This window comes from Rousettus aegyptiacus, unplaced genomic scaffold, assembly GCF_014176215.1.
Source record: "Rousettus aegyptiacus isolate mRouAeg1 unplaced genomic scaffold, mRouAeg1.p scaffold_m13_p_2, whole genome shotgun sequence".
NCBI lineage: Eukaryota > Metazoa > Chordata > Mammalia > Chiroptera > Pteropodidae > Rousettus > Rousettus aegyptiacus.
In genome coordinates, this window is record NW_023416295.1 from 80422470 (window position 1) to 80428116 (window position 5647).

General features: G+C 34.0%; 2 pseudogenes; one reads left to right on the forward strand and one right to left on the reverse strand.

Moving 5' to 3' along the window:
• Window positions 1-2026: 2026 nt before the first annotated feature.
• LOC118614228 lies at window positions 2027-2142 on the reverse strand (annotated as a pseudogene).
• Window positions 2143-4856: 2714 nt separating this feature from the next.
• On the forward strand, window positions 4857-4974 carry LOC118614011 (annotated as a pseudogene).
• The last annotated feature ends 673 nt before the right edge of the window (window positions 4975-5647 follow it).

Sequence of the window (5647 nt, forward strand, 5' to 3'; positions counted from 1 at the left end):
AGGTGATTGATGCCAACTGAGATTTTTTTGGAGTCTAGAGAAAACCTCCATCTGCATTAGCTATTGTTTTAAATGACCTCAGTTCAAAATAACTGATTTACCAAAGTTGCATGTCCTGAACTCCTTAAGGACAAATGGACAGAAATTTCAGAGACTCAGTATATTCAATAAAAGCAACATTCAGTATAAACCACTTCTTATCCTAAAGATATTCTCTACCAGGATATACTCAAGCAAAGGCTCTACAATGGTACAACCACTCTCCAAGGGAGCTGTGGAGTAAATTCTAGCATATTTTGGGAGTTTAAAAAGTGGCATCTGTTTTATCTTTAGCATTAAAGTGCCTATGGTGAAATACCTTGTACAAAATAAACTTAAACAACAAAAAAGAGATGGTTGGTCATTTGGCTCTTTCTTAATAAGTATGAAAACAGTATAGAAAACCCTAACAGAAGAAATTTTGAGTAAGTAGAAACTCAAGGGAAGTATGGAGGCACAATAATTATTTTTATCAACTGCTCTTACTGTGATCAAAATTTCCACCATCCTAATTATAAATATATTTACAGAAATTATTTTTCCACTCAGTTCCCTCAAGCATTTTTCATTAGTGCAGCTAGAGACCCTGGTCTTCTATGTTGCTGATTTCCTAAGTGTCACATTTTGATTACTTTTATGGTACCTGCATTCTTAAACAAATATCTCGTGTTTATTAAAACCTTATGATATAGTGTTTGAACCTGGCAGTGATTTCTTGGATCAGAAAACATGACTTCATGAAATAGAGTGGATTTGCTGCACCTGAATTATAATAAGGGACCAATTGAATATTACTGCAAGGATTTTTGCAAACATTAAAATAGTACGTACCAGTTTTCACATTTTCTTTTGGTTGACTATCACAAAGCACAATGAAATGTTCTCAACCCTTTCTTCCTAAGTTCCCAGATAGAAGTCTTTTTATCCAAGTCGTAATTATAAGGAATTTTCCATCCTGTTTTTAGCATGACTGTTCCATTGAATGTTCCTAAAGCTTTGTCTGGAAGTAAATATGAAAAGATAAAGTCAAAGAAAAGTGGAAGCATATTAAAAATTAAGAATAGATGTAGGGTTAATTCAGAACATAGTCCTTTCATATACTCAGAAGACTGATAGCTGCTCAGCCAGCAGCCAAGGGAGGCAGGACTCAAACTGTTTTCAGCTGCCCCCATGGACATTATCTGTTCATATAAACAAACAGCGCTTCTTGCTCCCACCCATCTGAGAAAGCAGCTGCTCCCTCAATGAGATAACCCTTTGTTCTGCTTTTGTACATAAAAAAAGTCTGCTTGCTCTTGGTCAACAGCAGCTTTTTCCCTGCAGTTCCAATAGCTCCCACAGGTCGCTGCTGAAGCTTTTCTGCCGTCTGAGTAATAAACGGCATTTCTCACCCCTCTGATTCTCCTGGTGTTTTCTGGAATATACAAACCCAGGTGTAAGTTCCAGGCTTAGGGCTCCTGCGTTACTATAGTCAATGTGAAACATGATAACAAATGTTCTGGAAATTATATTTTATACTAAAATTCTAGAATGGAAAAGTAAGACTATTTTTACATGGATTTTGGTTATGCAGTTTACTATTTTATAGATTAGGTCATATTTTCTCCAGAGAGAAGCTGCAAAATATGATGGAAAAAACTGTTTTTGAAGTTAGAGAAATTAGTTTGTTCAAGTTCTCACTTGCCACTAGGTGACCTGAGCACTCTTTTATCTTTATCAGACTATTTAACTTATTCAAAAAATTGGAAGTGGTAATAACACCCACTCCACAGGATTATTATAAAAAATAAGTAGAACATGTGTGAAGATATTTGTATTTGTATATCTATCTATTCAAGAAGCAGTTACTAAAACTATGCTATGAATTAGTTACTAAGGATTTATAGATGAATAAAAGAGTAGTTTGTAAAATTTAGAGCAATATACACATCAGTATTCAAAAGTCTTTTATTATTATTATTATTATTATTATTATTATTATTATTAATGCCTACAGCACCTGGTCTTCCTAGGTGGTCTCAACCAAGTAGTAACTAGGCCAACCCTGCTTAACTTCCAAGATCAGACGGGATCGGGGTTGTTCAGGGTGGCATGGCTATAGACCATGGACTGCAGCTCCATTGGAGCGTGAACCCAGGACATTCTGCATGTAAAGCAGATGTGCTAACCACTACACTATGGAACCATGTCTAACAAAGGTCTTAATTGACACATCGCTGACTGATATACAGTTTAATTCTAATATTTAACTCTAGAGTTTCAAAATAATCTTAATGTATAATACACTGAACTGACCAAATGTCACCGGATTTGCAAAGGAGAATCATGTATAGTAGCCCTCTTATCCATGGTTTCACTTTCCAAGTTTTCAGTTTCCTCAGTCATTAACCATATTCCAAAAATGTTAAATGAAAAATTCTAGAATTAAACAATTTATAAGTTTTAAATTGCTTGCCATTCTGAGTAGCGTAATGAAATCTTGAGCCATCCTTCTCTGTCCTGTATGGGATGCAAATCATCCCTTCGTTCAGCATATCCATGCTGTACATACCCAACTTTCATTATAGTATATTGTTATTATTCTACTTTATTATTATTTATTGTTGTTAATTACTTTCTATGCTTAATTTATAAGAAATTATATCATAGGTATGTATATATAGAACATATAGAGTATACATAGGGTTCAGTACTATCTGTGGTTTCAGATATCCACTGGGGGGTCTTAGAATATATCCCCTTTGGACAAAAGGGAAACTACTGTATATAATTTCTAGTAACTCCCACCCCCACCCCTGCACATATCTCCCCACAGCCCCACATATACATTTTTCTCTTTATTAACTTTCAGTATACAAAGTACTGATCTTGCTTTTCTTATGCTAAAATGCAACTGTGTTACTTCCTGAAATTATAGGAATTGGAATGATGTTTCGTTGGTTGGTTTATTCTAGAATTAAACTTCACCATGACAGAAAGAAAACAAATTATTGTTTTGGATAGCAGAGAACAACTAGATGTTTGCGCATCAGAAGAGGAAACATCTTCAGGACCTATGATAAATGTGGAAATCAAGGAATTTAGGAGCCTTGACAACAAAACTATCATGACATATTTGTTCTGAAATTGTCTTTGTGTTTCTAGCTAATGCTGTTCTAATGATGTTTCTAAATGGCTAAGAAGTGACTTCTCAAAATACATGCTGTGATGAACCTCGGGTAAAGATTGTTAGATATCTTTCTTCATTAATCATTTTCATGTGGTAATCAGTGATGTCAAGCTCACCTTGTATTTCTCTTTTCAAAATTAGGCAGCTCTATCTGCTGCATCTTCAGCATTGTATCACCTAGCTATTATCTTTAAGTGAAGTACAGTGCTGAGAGTATGGCCTTAAGCTTCATAGGCTCCCTAAGCAGGTTTCAGCATTTGAGGATCAAGGAAGAATGCTCAAATTTGCTAGAGGAAGTAATTTAGCTCAGTAGTTTAAATACATGTTTTTACTAAGACATGGATTTGTGTCCAAGCTCTGTTATATAATGAAATAATAGCAGTCCATAAGTTAAATGGTTGTAATGAGTATTCAAAAACTTGATGTATATAATAGAATTATTACCATGTCTAATTTTAGTAATCCCTGAATAAGTATAAATTGTTATTCATCACAGTTAAGATTAGAAATATCCTTGCAGGTTTTATGACCTATAAATAACAAAGTTATCAGATAAAAGAACACACAGGAGTATTCAGAAACCCAGAAAAACAAAGCAAAACAAAAAAGCCATTCAATTATCAAAGGGAAATGTAAAGGTAAATAAAATAAGCATTTTCTTCATGTCCATTGTATGACATGAGTTTTATACACATTCTCTCATTGAATTGAATTCTAACATATCTTTTAAAGAAGAAATTATTATGTAACTTATTTTAACAAAAATAGTCTGAGAAACAGATAAACTAATATATACCCAAGATTACATAGCTATTGAGTTGCAGAGTTAGTATCTGATCCTGTGTCTGTCTGATTTAAAGTCTTTTTCTTTCCCCGCACAAGCCAAGTTTAAATATAAGGCATGCTCAGATTAGGAAGTCTGCAGGTAATTCATATTCAAGTAAAGGATATTGGATCATGGCAGTGACCAGATTGCATTTGAGAACACTGATATGTCTCTGATTCTCCAATAAAGTAGATAAAGGTCAAGGGGGTCACATATAAGGTAATGGAAGGAAATTTAATTTTGGGTGGTGAACACACAATGCAATATATGCATAATGTATTATTGAATTGTACTTGAAACCTATATAATTTTATTAACCAATGTCACCCCAATAAATTTAATTAAAAAAAAAAAATCCCAGAATGGGGTTTGAGATGTTGGAAAAAAAAAAAAGACTATTTCCCACAGGAGATACTTGGAAACTTCCCACCCCAGGGTAAGACATGAATGACAAGGACTCAGTTCATAGATATATATGTGGACGTGACCATGGATATCTGAATAGGGGACCAAGAGGTGTTGTTGACAGAATATGCCAAGTGGAGTGCCAGTGATTTTTAAGCTATCTCAACATCCATGAAAACAATATAAAATAGCTAAACGCTATAATAATAATAATTATGTAATAATATATATTATTATACTGTGCTCCTATGTCAGGCACTGTAAAATCATACTACTGATTTTATAAGAACCCTGCAAAGCTGATGTTAGTGTTTCCATTTTATAGAACTAACATGTAAGGCTCTAAAATATACCGTCTCCCAAGATCTTGTGATTAAATAATGGTAGAGAAATCAGTTGTATTAGAAATTAAGAAGGGTCTATGGCCATGCCACCTTGAACAAGCCCAATCCAGTCTGATCTCGGAAACTAAGCAAGGTTGGGCCTAGTTAGTACTTGGATGGGAGACCACCTAGAAAGACCAGTGCTGTAGGCATAAAAACAATTAAAAAATTAAAAAATAAAAAAGAAAGGAAAAAGAAAAGAAATTAAGAAGGGTACTTGGCTAGGGGGCAGGGCATGTGAATCCTATTTATAACTGAAAATTAGTGAAAACTCCAGTAGATTATTTTTTTTGTTAATAATGTAAAAACAGATTTATTTGTATGTACAACAATGAGGATTAGGATACTAGATAAGACAAGCAGTCTTCTGTCAAATGTAGAAGATAAAGATTCTTAAGTAGCTGACTTCAGGACCTGCTACAATACCATGATGTGAAGAAAGAGCACTTGACACTGACAAAGAATTCTTTGTCTTCAGTTTTTTTTCGTGTTATAAAGTGCAACCTTGGACATACCATTCAATTAAACTATTTGACCCTCAGTATCTTCAGTTGTGAAATATGGGAATAATGTTTCCCCTGTCTATTTTACTGGGCAGTAATAAGAGTATAATGAAATCATGAATTGCCACTACACAAATTCAAAGATAATATGCAAATGAGATGTAATTTTTGCCTATCTCCCTGGACTACATTTGAATAAAATGGGTTAATATATATGAAAATGTTATCCAATTATAATGAAAAATCAGGCATCATTAAGACTAAGCGTTACCATCTCTGGGAGGTATATAGGTGTTTGAATGTATGGAAAGGTGATTGTTGT